The following is a 17,556-nucleotide window of genomic DNA, read 5'->3' as shown; positions in this document are numbered from 1 at the left end:
ATTTGGGTATCAATCCGATACCAAGTCGTTACAGGATCATACATTGGTCATATTCAAAGTCCTCATCTGTCCAGGGACATATTTCCTGTGTTTATAAACATAATATAAATTTTTAAAAAACGAAAGAAGATGTTGTGATGCCAAAAAATATCGACGTAATCATAGTAGTGTCGACTAGATACATGCCTGTACTTGGTACTTTTCAGATGCGGTATAGTACCGAATATGATTCATTAGTATCACGGTACTATATTAATACCGGTATACCGTACAACACCAAATATATGGACCATAGTTTTGGGACACAGGGCATTTACACCAACAGGAAGTGGAATTTGACCAAAAATATGTTGGTCAAATTTTACACTTACATTTTGGTACCCAAAATGTAACTCGCCAAAAGATAGGATTATTTGTGCTTCGCTTTTGGAGGTAAAATGCCTCAAAGTCACACAAAAACCTTGAAGTGAGGTCGCCTCTGTGTACTTTACTCAAGCTTGATATACAGTACATCCATCCATCCATCCATTTTCTACCGCTTATCCCTTTCAGGGTCGCGGGGGGTGCTGGAGCCTATCTCAGCTGCATACGGGCGGAAGGTGGGGTACACCCTGGACAAGTCGCCACCTCCCCGCAGGGCCAACACAGATATAGACAGACAACATTCACACTCACATTCAGACACTAGGGCCAATTTAGTGTTGCCAATCAACCTATACATACAGTATAGTAGGATTAATTTTGTGTGTGCGTGTTGCCTTTTCTTTAGTGTCACAGTCAAAGCTGTGAGACTTCAGCATGTCCGGATAAAGTGTGCTATATGATATTACATTTGGATAGGCTCCAGCACCCCCGCAACCCTGATAGGTACAAGCGGTAGAAAATGGATGGGTGGATTACTTTCACTCATTGTTATTATAGTAGTACCTTGACTTGCGAGGAAGACTGCAACAATTAATCAACTAATTAGATTACAAAAAAATTTTGAGTTATATTTGGTTGATTGGAATAATTTTTATGAAACATTTATTAAAATCCTGACCACGTAGAGTGCTGGAAAATAAAAAACGCAAGCATATTTTTTATCGCCACTGCAATACACCGCACATGAAAGCGGTGGTGTGAGGTTGTCATGATCTTTATTGATGTTCTATCAATGCACACATGAAGAATGAAAAAGAATGACGTTTTCATCCCACAGCATTCATCCAATCAAATTGCAAATTGTCAAACAACGCGGAAACAATTATGCCAAAGTTGGTTTCGTTCGGGTATAACAACTACGACTTGGTCAACAAAAAACTAATTGCCGTATGCAAATCACGCAGTTCGAATATTACAGGCGGAGACGCAACAACTTCCAACTTTGTTCGACATTTGAAGTTGCACAAAGAAGGGTAAGTTTTGAATGTAAGATAACGTTTATTGGCTAAGTAACATGACTTTTATTTGCTGTGTAGTTAAATCAGTGAGGCTGTAAACTCACTGCTAACGTCATAACGATATACATCTTATAAGGGTACGCAGCATTGAGCGCTACTGCCTACTGGCGCAGACGAGACGCGGGGCCGCCATCTTGGAGTGGTGATCCGCTCCACTCAGTGCAATTCGGCAGGAGCATCGAACTGTCAGCGAATTTAAACCGCGTGAAAATCAGTGGTATTCAGTGAGGTAAAATATTTTACCTCACTGAATACCACTGATTTTCACGCGTTTTTTTTGTCATACGTGTAGCTATGATAACGGACACATGTTTTGGCATTTTTATTATTCATAGTTTGCTTAACAGTAATATAAAATTCTTATACGCGATAAGTGACCAGACGTCCGAGATCAAAACTGGGAATATAATCCCAGAGAAAGGGGGAAAAAACGGTCAGCTATTTTTAAATTGAAGAAACAATATGATTAGGTTATACATACCTGTACATGCGTATATCCTACATAAACAATGTATGAATACATTAGATATCTATATATCTTAGGGACCTATAGACCAGTGTTTTTCAACCTTTTTTGAGCCAAGGCACATTTTTTTCATTGAAAAAATCTGGAGGCACACCACCAGCAGAAATCATTAAAAAATGAAACTCAGCAGCCGATATTGACAGTAAAAAGTCGTTGTCGCAATTGTTGGGTATGACTTTAAACCATAACCAACCATGCATCAATATAGCTCTTGACTTAAAGTGCTGTCACCACTTTTTTGGCGTTTTTCTGTGTGTAGTGTTTTAGTTCTTGTCTTGCGCTCCAATTTTGGTGACTTTTTCTGTTTTGTTGGTATTTTCCTGTAGCAGTTTCATGTCTTCCTTGAGCGCTATTCCCCGCATCTGCTTTGGTTTAGCAATCAAGAATATTTAAGTTGTTGCTATCCTTCTTTTGTGGGACATTGTTGATTGTCATGTCATGTTCGGATGTACTTTGTGGACCACATCTTTGCTCAACACGCTGTAAGTCTTTGCTGTCGTCCAGCATTCTGTTTTTGTTTACTTTGTAGCCAGTTCAGTTTTAGTTTTGTTCCCTAAGCTTCAATGCCTTTTTTAGGGGCACTCACCTTTTGTTTATTTTTGATTTTAGCATTAGATACCTTTTCACCTGCATGCTGCCTCGCACTGTCATCTGCATATTGTGATTACGACAAACCATGTTACGACATCTACAAAGCAATTATCTACCTGCTGCCACCTACTGATATTGAAGACTATAACATTGTTACGGTGCCGAGCCCTAGACAGCACCGACACTCAACAACGGCACATTATTTGCAGATTATAATTACTTATAATTAAAAAATATTTTTACCCCAAATAGGTGAAATTACATAATCTCCCACGGCACACCAGACTGTATCTCACGGCACACTAGTGTGCCGCGGCACAGTGGTTGAAAAACACTGCTATAGACGGTAACTCTGTTGCTGCAGCAGCAGAGAGTTTATTCTGTCTTGACACTTTGTATTGATATTTTCTATTACATTCTTCCCTTAAATGATAATGTTTACAGTCATTGTTATATATGTATTTTTTATGTATGTCGCTTTCGATAAAAGCGTCTGCCAAATACTTAAAAATATATATAAACACCTGAAAGTCTTTATATCAGCTAAAACCACCAATCTGTTTCACTGGATTCAGAATAAAACCAAATTCTGTCTTACTCAACAATGTTAGTATTTGAATATTGTTACTTGAAGACTTATTCCTGGTTACAATTATACTGTTAAGAAATTATTGTCTTATACTTTGCCTAAAATGAGAATGCATCATAATCAGTGGCGGCTGGTGAATTTTGTTTTAGGTGGGGCTGAAAGTTTGTAAACCAAACCCCTGTAGGGGGGTCATCCTCCCCCGGAAGATTTCTTTGTGATTTTCACATACAAATATTGAAGATCTTTGCTCCTTCTCAACTCTGTGGTTATATTATTTTCATAAAATACAACCAATAGTATGTTAATGTTTGTTTTTGCAAATGTGTTTATTCTGTAAAGGAATGAATTAAATGTTTAAAAAATGTTAAACTATTAAAATGACTGGTTAATAGTGCTATTATGAATTGCAATGTCAGCACTATTTTTTTTCCTGCAATTTCAAATGCACTTGTTTTAATAAATAAATACAGCATTTTAAAAGCATACACAATGTGTGTAAAAATATTAGTCTGTGGTTAAAAGGACTTGAAAGGACTCGAAACTCAAAATGCAGGACTTGGGACTTGACTTGAGACTTTCTAGTCTTGACTTTGGACTTGACTCGGGACTTGCCTGTCTTGACTCGGGACTTGACTCGAGACTTGAGGGCAAAGACTTGAGACTTACTTGTGACTTGCAAAGCAATGACTTGGTCCCACCTCTGCTATGTAGTATATATATATATGTATGTTAGCGCCCAGCAAAATGTATTATCGGAAAGTTGATTTGACATACCAGATATGGAACAAGTTAAATGCGTAAGTGAAGGCACTACAGTATTAAATTAATATTAGTCAATAACTAGCTAGCTGCTATCGTACCATTACTTGTGTGTTTTAGCAATTTACTTTACATCAGAATTACTTTTTTTTATTTGAAAGTTCATGTGAAAACATTTTTTATTAAGGTAATAGTCAAAGTTAAGTAGTGCTAGTATATGATTACACTTTAGCCGAAACTAAAAAGAATACAGTATAATAACACAGTGGTCAACTTATTTTTCACTTCTAAAGAGACACTTGAAAATATTTTAAATTCTTAATCCTGTCCTGTGTGGAAAAATTATGAATGTTAAAATGTTACTTGAAAAAGCATTACAGTTAAAAAATGAAAAAAATAAAAAAAAATATGATAGCAACAGTTTTGACCCTTGTACAAAACATTTCCATTCAGTCTTAGAGGGAGAATTATTTTTAAACTTAAACCCATTCTGAAACGTATTGTGTTCAGCCTTTAAGGTTTGTAATTTACCAGGAGGTGCCTCCCACTACGAGCAATAAAGACATAGTACACACACACGCACACACGCACACGCACCCACGCGCACACACACACAGCTGCTCCTCTTACACATCCTCTGTGTCTGTGTGCAGGCTAACCACAATGCCTGCCTCCCTGCAGCGTTGACCACAGAGCAGTCAACAGAGGCACACTGGGCCTTATCCTGCATGACATGATGGTCGATAATCATGCACGCCGCCACGCAGCACAACACCAGTGTAACGGCGATACCTGGGCCCGGCAGGGCCTGCATAAACAAACACCCCTGCCTGGAGCCGCACGTGCACTTACAGTAATTAATTGTTCGGAAATAGAGATTAGATAAAGATTTGGGGTATTTGTTTCTTTGTGACTGTGTGGTTCAAGTGGTTTGGTAGCCTGGATGTTTATTTTATAACATGCATTTCTAATTTCAGATGCCTTTGACCTGATTATCTAATTATCCCACCTTCAAAGCTGACTTTTAAAATAGAATGTGATGTTTCAGACACTGTACATCATGGGTGTCAAACTTGTTTCCATTGAAGGCCACATCGCAGTTATTGCTGCTCTCTGAGGGCCGCTTGTTACAGTGAATATATATGAATTTTAACGTATAATGATTAGGGCTGCAACAACTAATCGATTAAATCGCTCAAAATCGATTATTAAAATAGTTGCCGATTAATTTAGTCATTGATTCGTTGGATCTATGCTATGCACAGAGGTTTTTTTTATTTTTATAAAAAAAATGTTTTATTATTTTTTTATTTTTCTTAATAAACCTTTATTTATAAACTGCAACATTTACAAACAGCTGAGAAACAATAATCAAAATAAGTATGGTGCCAGTATACTATGTGGGCTCTGTACCGAGGATGTCGTTGTGGCTTGTACAGCCCTTTGAGACACTTGTGATTTAGGGCTATATAAATAAACATTGATTGATTGATTGATATGCTGTTTTTTTTTTCAATAAAATACTGGATAGGATAGAAATGTAGTTTGTCTCTTTTATCCAATTATTAATCGATTAATCGAAGTAATAATCGATAGATTAATCGATTATCAAATTAATCGTTAGTTGCAGCCCTAATAATGATACAATCCCCCATATATTTGATTATTATTTTTTATGTACAAATTGATGGATACAATACTTGTTTTTGAAATCATAAGTCAGAGGAACAAGCATTTTTTTTCTAACAAAAATTATGTGGGCTCTGTACCGAGGATGTCGTTGTGGCTTGTACAGCCCTTTGAGACACTTGTGATTTAGGGCTATATAAATAAACATTGATTGATTGATTGATTGATTGATTGAAAAATTTTTGGAATATATGTTTATATAGGGGTGTCGAAACCTTTTCAACAAGGGCCGCATACTAAAAAGTCAAAGTATGCGGAGGCCATTTTGATATATTTTTATTTTGTAAAAAGAAATGCGGAAAAACAGACATTACCTCTATATTTAAAGACAAAACTTACTGTTAGCTTTGTGTTACAGGTGACAAAGTGTACTATTATTAAATTTTTATTTTTTTTAAAAACAGTAAAAATGTAAAAAAAAAAAAAAAAAAAAGCGCAAAGACATCATTTAATGAGAAATAGCCAAAAGTTGTATTAATAATACACTTTATCACTTATAACACAAAGCCGACCCTAAATTATGTCTTTAAATACATCTGTTTTTATCTTGTTTTTTTAACAAAATAAAACCATTTCAAAATGGAACCCTCATACTTTGAATCTTCAGTATGTGACCCTTGGTAAAAAAAAAAAAAAAAGTTTGGACACCCTTGAATTATTAGTATCAAATTCTCATCGTTTTTCTCATCACAAATGTTTGCCATTTTTTTAACATTCTTACTGTTGTTTTTTATCCAAAAATATGCTGCGGGCCAACAAAAAACAAGCTGCGGGCCGCACTTTGGACACACCATTGTTAACATGACGTTTTTTGCATGGCCAGATAATTCTCAAGTTTAAAAGACATGCAACTGTATGCAGTACATACCATTTATCTGTCAGCATTGAAAGAACAAATATGTTTGGTGAGAAAGACAAAAGGATTTATTGACGCACATTTCCAGGCTTTCGTAGACCACATAAAAGGCGACCTGATCTGACCCCAGGCCTTGACTTTGACACGTGATGTACATGATATTACAGTAGATAAGTTGCGGTTCGACCTGCAAGATTAGGACTTACTCTATGTGATCACTTAAACGACACAACCCATTGTAATTATGGTCCAGTTTTAAAATAGATTTAGTTTAGCTTTTGAAGTCTACTTGAAATGTATACTTACTCCTTCAACACAGAAGAAAATCAACAAAATGTATTGTATTGTCCAGTATATACAATATACTGGACATGTATGTATGTATATATTAGGGATGCCCAATATGCATGTATTTTTTAAGCCAATACAGATAACTTCCTGTTTCTCAAAACCGATGCCAATAATCGTTAACGTGTTTATACAGATAAGCGCTTTGAGTACCTTGAAGGTAGAAAAGCGCTATACAAGTACAACCCATTTATCATTTATCATAATTTAGATTTAATTCAGAGTTTGTGCGCACCTGGCTTCGGGGCAGCTTCTTTAGCAGCGCATGCGTCTTCGTAGGTTTCTAAAACATTGTCGTTTCAGGTGGCTGATAAGCTTTGATGTGTTGAAGCTTGATTTTTTTTTTCCTTGCGGAATGTTTGCAGATCATTTGGTGAAAATACCATGCAAAACGTCTTCCTCTGAACAGTGAAGTTCCACAATATGGAATGCTTGTTTGCAGTGCGCTCACGGGATACTAAGGAGGGCTTCATTTGCTCATTCGAACACAAATATGGGTAATTTCCCCTAATTGAATCATTTGTTTTAATCAGTTATTGTTGGTATTTTTTAATGTTAGCACATTTATCGATATGACGTCATAAATGTCCTAATAAAATTTTGTATGCACATCAAGTATAAGTATAATTATTCAGTACACCTGCACAATCAAATAAACTATATGACAGGTAGATTAAAGATTCTGCATTACAACAATAATGTTGCAAACAATGGACCTTTTTATGTACTGGATCCTTACATCAAATATTTGTATTATGGTATGGTAAGGTACGGTTAGCAAATGTGATCATTTTTTATTAGCGGGCTATTTCTGGGGACAAAACATAATATATGTATACATTTAGATAGATTTTTAATTTATTAAAATAAAGTAAAATACGAATATTTTTCAAAAATCGTTGTCTTCAATAAAGTTGGAAGCAATGTTAAATGTTCATTTTTAATCTGTTTTCTTCATCATTTACATGTATTCCACATTATTTTTACTTCTTAACTGTAAAATGTGTTTTGTGCTTATATTTACTGGTGTCTGGAACAGATTAATTGGATTTGCATTATTTCTAATGAATAATATTGCTTCTTTTTCTGTTCGATTCGGTCTTCGTTGGACACTTTCTGGCATGAAAAAACCAAGGTGTATGTGTATGAATTTCATAGCATTGCTTATATTTAGTATATATAAGCAGGGCCATAACTAGGATTTGACAACAATTTGGTTGTCCAAGAGGAACTTTGAAAGGCTGAAATCATGGGTATCCCAGCACCATATAAATTATATTACCTTGAGCAACACAATTATTTTTTAGAATAACAAAAGCTTTAATTGAACTATAACTATCTATCACTTATCTAGAATCAGCTTGATTTTGTAACCATCCGCTTTTTTATAAATATTTAGAAGTTTAGCATATTAAACAATTTTAACATAATTAAAACATACATTTAAAAAACATAGCAAATGTTCAACCACAAACAGGGTTCGAAGCCAATATCTTATTCTCTGCACTGTAGGTACTAAAGATGTCCTCCACGGAGCCACCGAAAGTGGTGGAGGAAAGGTTCCATTCATATTTATATCAGTGACAGTGCATGACGTGGCCAGAATACATTTGGGATAAAATATATAAATGAAGCACCTTGTCATTCAATAATGTACATATTAATGTGCTTCTTCACGCTAAATAATACTTGGAAGAAACAGTTAATTTCCCGCCGTGGTGGTGAGGTTTAGTCTCTTAGAAGCGGCTTGGCACTGTGGATAGAGGACCCGTTTCTTGCAGCTTGCTCTCAAATTGGGAGCCAGTGTTTTGGTGAGACACGCACACTCCTTTAATTCACGCAACCCCTGATAATGGAAATATAAATTGTGTCTCCCTGAGTGTGCATCCCCTTTGAAAGAATAAAAACCAAGAAGAACACTGAAACCCACAAAACAAGCACATTGGCGACAGAGGCAAGGAAACTCTCCCACAAACACTCATCTGTCCCTGTCTTTTATATCACAAAACACAACCTGTGCTACCCTCACTTCCAAACTCAGCAATAAAATGTTGAATAGATCGCTGCAACACAACATCAAAGACGCACTGCCACATAAATTACCCCAGCACTACAGGTTCAGTCAAAGTTAAAGGCTTGGTTGCAAAATGTTTGATAGTGTTTTATTGGCAGAGCAAAAACATATGTATACGCTTCAAAATAACTTCAGCGATAAAGAATGTGAGCTAACCCCCTCGAGCATGTAAACATTTGGAAATTAGATTTAAAAAATGTGAATACAAAAAATATATATATATTTTTTTTTTTTTTTTCATTATTAAATTTTTTTTTTTAAAAGAAAGAAAAGAAGCTGACCCTCAGTAACATGTATTGAAATGTATAAGTTGGATATTAAACTATTAAATAAAATAATTACAAAATAACATTTTAAAATTTAAAATATATTTCTAATATGTATAGAAATGTAGAAGTTTGATGTAAAACTGTTTTAAATAAAAACGGATTAAAAATGAAAAGACATGCACCTGGAGATAGTCTGATTGGCAACACTAAATTGGTATAGTGTGTGAATGTGAGTGTGAATGTTGTCTTTCTATATATGTTGGCCCTGCGATGAAGTGGCGACTTGTCCAGGGTGTACCCCGCCTTCCGCCTGAGTGCAGCTGGGATATGCTCCAGCCCCCCTCCCGACCCCGACAGCGACAAAAAATTGATAAATGGATGAAATTATAATAAATATAATTTTTTTTTAAATGTAAGTTGACCTTCTCTAACATGTATAGAAATGTAGAAGTTAGCCATTAAACTGTTTTAAATAAAACATAATACAAAATAAGAAAAAATTATATATATACATGTATATTTATTTTATTTTTTTAAACTGTAAGCTGACCCTCTAACAAAGCCATTTGTTGATGTTAAATGGGTTTTAAACTTAAAATTTAAAAAATTATATATACATTTATTTATTTTTTTAAACTGTAAGCTGACCCTCTAACAAACCCACATTGATGTTAAATGGGTTTAAACTTAAAATGCCATCCATCCATCCATCTTCTTCCGCTTATCCGAGGTCGGGTCGCGGGGGCAGCAGCTTAAGCAGGGAAGCCCAGACTTCCCTCTCCCCAGCCACTTCGTCCAGCTCCTCCCGGGGGATCCCGAGGCATTTCCAGGCCAGCCGGGAGACATAGTCTTCCCAACGTGTCCTGGGTCTTCCCCGTGGCCTCCTACCTAACTTAAAATGCTAAAAATAAAAAAAATATTGAAAAATGTTTTAATAAAAAATGATAATTTAATATGTGAGCTGACTCTCTCTAACATGTATAGAAATGTACAAGTTGATGTTAAATGGGTTTGAATTTAAAATGCTAAAAATAAAAAAATAAATGGAAAAAAATTGTAATAAAAAATGATAATTAAATATGTGAGCTGACTCTCTCTAACATGTACAGAAATGTATAAGTTGATGTTAAATGGGTTTGAATTTAAAATGCTAAAAATAATTAAAAAATTATGAAAAAAAATGTAATTAAAAATGATAGGCTCCAGCACCCCCCGCGACCCCAAAAGGGACAAGTGGTAGAAAATGGATGGATGGATGGATGGATATTTAAATACGTGAGCTGACTCTCTCTAACATGTATAGAAATGTATAAGTTGATGTTAAATGGGTCTGAATTGAAAATGCTAATAAAAATAATGGGAGAAAAAAATAAATAAAAAAATTATAATTAAATACGTGAGCTGACTCTCTCTAACATGTATAGAAATGTATAAGTTGATGTTAAATGGGTTTGAATTTAAAGCATTTTAAATTCAAAATTCAAAATAAAAAAAATAATGAAAACATTTTTTATAACATGTATAGAAATGTATAAGTTGATGTTAAATAGGGTTGAATTTAAAATGTTAAAAATAAAAAAAATAATTAAACAAAATAAAATAAAACATTATAATTAAGTACGTGAGCTGACTCTCTAACATGTATAGAAATGTATAAGTTGATTTTAAAATGCAAAAAAATAATAATAATAATAATGAAAAAACTTTTAATAAAAAATGATATTTTAAATATGTGAGCTGACACTCTCTAACATGTATAGAAATGTAGAAGTTCGATGTAAAACTGTTAATTAAACAGTCTCCTCTGGGTAAGAAAACATGTGACCTGTTACAGTATGCAAAGGCAGAGCAGGGTTCATGAGAAAAAGCCATCCAAGCATAAATCCTTTCATTTAAACTAAGGTATGGCTTCAAAACAAAGCTCTTTTTAAGATGTCACCACTACTTTTGTGTGTGTGTGTGTGTGTGTGTGTGTGTGTGTGTGTGTGTGTGTGTGTGTGTGTGTGTGTGTGTGTGTGTGTGTGTGTGTGTGTGTGTGTGTGTGTGTGTGTGTGTGTGTGTGTGGTGGGGGGGGGACATTCGGCTTGTGATAATTCTGTCAGAGGGCCTCATCAGTTTAGGTGAGACTGAGCAGAAAACAAAAGGAATGTGCATAAAGGATGCAAGAGGAAGGATGCTCTGCAAATTCAACAGCACCACCTGCTGTTGCATAAGTGCACTGACTACTGATACACACGGCAAAAAAAAGTGAGGCCACTGAAATAAAGCAAAATGTGAATTTTCTATTTCAATATGTAATTATATTAGTAGGCAGAATTTTAACTTCCTCTTTAGTGCAACAAACTAATTGACAATATGTTAATTTATGTAGTTTGGTGGCTTTATTTGCCAAATGAAATTAGGTTGCACTTTTTTACATGAACGCAACAGGCATTCACAAAAATTCACATTTTTGTTCCTTTTTAATTACATTTTTAACTTGTTTTGTTCAATTGAAAATGTAAAAAAAAAAAAAGCCAAATCACAGGTTGCTGAAGTGCCACAAAAATAAAGCAAATCCAAGACATAAAATAGAGAGAAAAACTGCCCAAAAAAATTAATCAATGATCAACTCTTCGGAGAGAAACAACAAAGCAAGGCGACACCTCCAGGCCACGTGTGCTGACCCTCATCTGGGTACCACTTTGACTCCCCTTGTGGGGGCGGCGGATCACAGGAGTGAAGCCAAGCAGAATCTTTGTCCTCTGTCAGATGGATGAATCCACTTAGCAAATTAGCAGGCCTTCTTCCCTTTCTGCCTTTACGACACACTCCCAGACTGTGCAAACACACACACACACATTGTGCATGGACGCACACGGACAAGCAGGCTGCATGAGACGCTACAGGCCCGCTCATGAGAGACTAGCAGCACCAGAAAAGAAACATGAACACATCGGAGAGGAAACCAGTCAGAGGAAAGATGGAGGAAAACAGTATTTAAAACAAATACATATAATTAACTTTTTTTTTTTCGTACAGGCTTGTGTCAAAAAGCCCGCCAAGCAACATCTATATTACACAGCATTTCCTCAAATACTGGCCCGATGTGATTATTTACTCAACTACAGCGAGTAGCAGGCATTGATCAGAAAAGAGTAAAGGTATTCATGTGTATATTGTATATCGCTACATTTCTTGAGAGCAAAAATATTTGATGTTGGATGAGAACAGGAGTGTCAACCATGATAAACATTCTGAATTTATTTCATCCATCCATCCGTTCCTTTTCAAAATATTCTTTCTCATCTCACCATATGAAATGTAACTTACTTCACCGAGTATCATTTATTTATTTATTTATTTTTATTGTGATTACTTATGAAGTATATTGTGAATAAATTGAGAACAGGAAGTGAAACATTTTTTAGCAACTGTTATGTAAAAGAAAATGGGTTGGGTTAAAATAAGCTCTGCTTCTTCCTACTCCTTTTCGAACATGTTGAAAAGAGAAACTGGAAATTGTGATGTATCATGTTGTATGCATGCTTGCATGTTCGAAATAAACTCAAACTCAACTCAACAAAACTTACTTTAGATGGGGGGGGCCACATGGAGAAAATCTACTCCCAAGTGGGCCGGACTGGTAAAATTACGGCACGATAACTTAAAAATAAAGACAACTACAGATTGTTTTCTTTGTTTAAAAATAGAACAAGCACATTCTGAAAATGTACAAATCATAATGTTGTTGGGGTTTTTTTTTACACTTACATGTTGCAGTTAATAGTATTCTATCTTTATTTGTCGTTATTTATACTTCCTGAATAAATTATGTGATAATGTTCATCAGTCAACTCATTGCTGTAGATTTTCAATCTATCAGGATAAAAACATAATATCCAAATCAAATTACAGTATGTTATTTATGTAGTGTGCTCATTTTCCTCAACTGGTGCACTAACATCGTGTGGTTTATTTATTTTTTTACATATGTAGCGTCATCTACAAAGATACAAAAAATTGCTATTGCAACATCTAGTGGACACATTTAGAACAGCAGTTTCTTTCATTCCAAAATGTTGTCTCATTTTTATACTTAGCAAACTCATCCCACGGGCTGGATAAAACCTGTTCGCGGGCCATACGTTTGTCACACCTGAATTAGAATGATAAACCTAAAAATGTAATTTAAATAATAGTGTCAAACAATAATTGCCATTTTATGTTATCTTGATTAATGTCTAGTTCCATTCTTTAGCGTATACTGGCAACCTCATTGTAAAACAACTAAATTTCGATATAAAAAAATGTATATTTTCAAAAATGATAGCTCATTAAATAATCCCTTTAGCCTGCTGTTTGATTTAGTGTCTGCTCCTGAACTTCAGGGCACAGCGTATTCATACATGTTTATGCTCCTGCGCCGCCAAACCTAGTGAGACATATGCCTCCCAAAAATGATGTGCATTTTAGTATAATTTTGTATTAAACAATCTTATCAATATAAATGATACTAAAACTGGAGCTAACAAGTATATTTGTAAATATTATAGCGAAACGCAGGTAGGCAAGAAGAACCGAAGCAGAACGTGGAACTAATAAGGTACATACCTCCTCGGAAGCCAAATATTGACAAATACAACATTGCAGGGTGACCACCTGTCAGTCTAATGCTAAAGCTAATCAACAGAACACAAGCTGTCTCTAAAGCAGGGGTGCACACACGTTTTCTGTAGGCGAGCTACTTTTCAATTGACCAAGTCGAGGGGATCTACCTCATTCATATATAATTTATATTGATTTATTTCTGAAAGAGACGTTTTTGTTAACAAGTTAAAGGTGTTTAATAGAAATAAAAGCAAGTCCCCACCTCATCACAGGGCCAACACAGATAGACAGACAACATTCACACTCACATTCACACTCTAGGGCCAATTTAGTGTTGCCAATCAACCTATCCCCAGGTGCATGTTTTTGGAGGTGGGAGGAAGCCGGAGTACCCGGAGGGAACCCACGCAGTCACGGGGAGAACATGCAAACTCCCACAGAAAGATCCCGAGCCCAGGATTGAACTCAGGACCTTCGTATTGTGAGGCACACGCACTACTTGTCCAGGGTGTACCCCGCCTTCCCCCCGAATGCAGCTGAGATAGGCTCCAGCACCCCCCGCGACCCCGAAAGGGACAAGTGGTAGAAAATGGATGGATGGATGGATAATCTAGGGATCTAAATATACATATATATAACCATTGTTGTAGGGTTGACTCCGCCGTTGGGGCATACTTGCCAACCCTCCCGATTTTCCCAGGAGAGTCCCGAATTTCAGTGCCCCTCCCGAAAATCTCCCGGGGCAAGCATTCTCCCGAATTTCTCCCGATTTCCACCCGGTCAACAATATTGGGGGTGTGCCTTAAAGGCACTGCCTTTAACGTCCTCTACAACCTGTCGTCACGTCTGCTTTTCCTCCATACAAACAGCCTGCCGGCCCAGTCACATAATAAATGCGACTTTTAAACACACATAAGTGGATGCAAGGCATACTTGATCAACAGCCATACAGGTCACACTGAGGGTGGAGGTATAAACAACTTTAACACTGTTACAAATATGCGCCACACTGTGAACCCACACCAAACACAAACACATTTCGGGAGAACATCCGCACCATAACACAACATAAACACAACAGAACAAATACCCAGAATCCCTTGCAGCACTAACTCTTCCCGGACGCTACAATATACACCCCCGCTACCACCAAACCCCGCCCCCCCCAACCCCGCCCACCTCATCTCCCGAATTCGGAGGTCTCAAGGTTGGCAAGTATGCGTTGGGGTATTCTTTCGTGAGATATGGCGTCAGGGGATAAGCTGGGTCACCCAAAATAAAAAAAGGGACCGGATCTTCATCTTCCAGCAGTTGTTTGTGACACGAGGGGATGGTTCCATCTTTAAGCTGCGTGCTAATGGCGGAGTTAGCGAAGATGCGGACATCATGCACGCTGCCTGGCCATTTCACAGTCACATCCATAAAGCAATATTGTTAGTCACACACTGCCTGTATCACATCCACGGGAGGAAGGGACAAAGTTTTTCGGTAAGTAGAATCACAGCTGCGAAAGTTCTCTTGCCATCTGAGAAGTGTTGTATCCGAAATAGCTGCAATCGCGCGTTTCCTTCACTTAAGGTATTCATGTGTGATTTCCACAAGCGCCTGTACATGTAGAAGAAGGAGAAACACGGCATGTCTGGATGACTCGCCTTCATCTTTTTCGCTTCGGTTGTTATGAAGCTCGCTGTGGCACGGTCTTTCTGGCATCACTTCCTGTGTGGGGGGGGGGGGTCTTTCTGGCGTCACTTCCTCTCCGAACTCACTTTGTAAACGATCAATGAGTCCATACAAAGCTAAGTGCCGGAGATTCAAGAATTACACGGCTGACTTACCCGTGTAAAAATGTGTCCGAGGAGGGGGACTTTAAACGATGGATTATTGTGGCTAACACAGGGTTTAGGCTAAATAAATATCCGTTTAAAGCAGGGGTGTCAAACTCAAATACAGAGTGGGCCAAAATTTAAAACTGAACAAAGCCGCGAGCCAAGGTTGAACAAATTAACCTTTTAATAGGGACCCAAACAAGTTTTGCATTGAATATTGAACAAGCAAGGCTTATATAACTTTATAGTGACATGCAAAATCGAGTTTCAAATAATAATAATAATAATTAAAAAATATCAATGGCATATCAAATACAATTTAAAAAAAAATGTAATGCCTCTTTTCTATTTGCAGCCTTCTGAGGTAAATATCAACATTAACTTTTTCCACAGGCTAATAAATTAGAAAATAAAATAACAATGAATAAACCAACCATTCAGGACTTCAAACTGCTCAGTTTGCAACACACTGATCTAATCTGATGTGCCCAAGCCAGGTACCTGCCATCTTTTCTTGGATGCTAGTTCATTAATGTCGGGGCTCAGCCTTTGAGCTGAGGCATCTTTCATTATCGAACGAAGTTGTTCATCAGTCATTATACCTCGTAGTCCACCCGGACCACAGTAATGGGGGTGTGCTTTAAAGGCACTGCATTTATCGTCCTCCACGGGCTGTCGTCACGTCTGCTTTTCATCCATTCCAACAACGTGCCGGCCCGATCACAAAATATGTGCGACTTCAGCACGCACACACACACGTGAATGCAAAGCATACTTGGCCAACAGCGATACAGGTTACACTGACGGTACCCGTATAAATAACTTTAACACTGTTGGAAATATGCGCCACACTGTGAATCCACACCAAACAAGAATGACAAACACATTTCGGGAGAACATCGGCACCTTAACACAACATAAACACAACAGAACAAATACCCAGAATCCCATGCAGCCCTAACTCTTCTGGGCTGGGCCCGCGGGCCAGAGTTTGACACCCATGGTTTAAGGGGTTAAACGACTTAGTGTGGACATGGCCGTTTCAATTTGTAGTATTGAGGCTGTGCTTTTCACGCTTTCAGCCGACCTTACAAGACCTATTGTATTCAGTTTGAAAGCCACAGCCGAAGAAAAGAAACACACAGAAGTAGCAATTAATCCATGACGGCAAAGTTATTGAGTTCATTTTCATTTACCGTTCGATTGATTGACTTACCACTATAAGCCCAGTCCTACAATTGTATAACTTTTTTTAATGCCTCTGGACATCAAATTTAAAGTTTTGTATTGCCATTTAGGACCTTAATTTTCACGAAATCCATTTAATGACATTTAATGCTTTTTAATGGCCCTCGGAAACTCTGTAGGTGTGCCAAGCTTGTGGCATCGTATTCAAAAATACTTGAGGCTGTAATTACTACTAAAGGTGCATCAACTAAGTATAAAGCAAAGGTTGTAAATACCTATGTTCCATTTCTTAGTTTTATTTTTACTAAATTTCAAAAAGCTCTAAAAACACATTTTCACATTGTAATTACGGGGTATTGTTTGTAGAATTTTGAGGATACAAATGAATGTATTCCATTTTGGAATAAGGCTGTAACATAACAAAATGCTGAAAAAGTGAAGCGCTGGGAATACTTTCCGGATGTACTGTATATTTTTTCAATTGTAAAGACACCTTATGGACACCCTGTATATCATTATTACAGGAGGCTGCAAAATGTATTGCAATATACATTTAAGGCCATATTGCCCATCCCTACACACCACTAGTTAGTAGTATTAGTTTTTCCTAATGGGAAAAGAAAGGCGTCTATTTGAGGGAGGCACTTTTCAGGATGATGCCCCGGAAATTAATTATGGCACGGTGACAATTGTAGGGACCAACTATTAAATACCATATCCCATGTGTGTTTGTGTATCGTGTATTTATAGACGATACCAACATAAGGATGTAATCAATAATATCCTTTAGCACTAATACAGAGGATTAA

The 17,556-nt window shown here is 36.8% G+C and overlaps 1 protein-coding gene across 1 annotated transcript in view; it reads right to left on the bottom strand.

Annotated features, from left to right (window-relative positions):
• Positions 1 to 17,556, bottom strand: part of LOC133632478 (uncharacterized) — a 61,462-nt gene that overhangs the window by 24,400 nt on the left and 19,506 nt on the right. The window lies entirely within an intron of this gene.

Source organism: Entelurus aequoreus, linkage group LG02 (assembly GCF_033978785.1).
Source record: "Entelurus aequoreus isolate RoL-2023_Sb linkage group LG02, RoL_Eaeq_v1.1, whole genome shotgun sequence".
NCBI classification, from domain to species: Eukaryota; Metazoa; Chordata; class Actinopteri; order Syngnathiformes; family Syngnathidae; genus Entelurus; species Entelurus aequoreus.
This window is presented reverse-complemented; position numbering and strand designations above follow the sequence as displayed.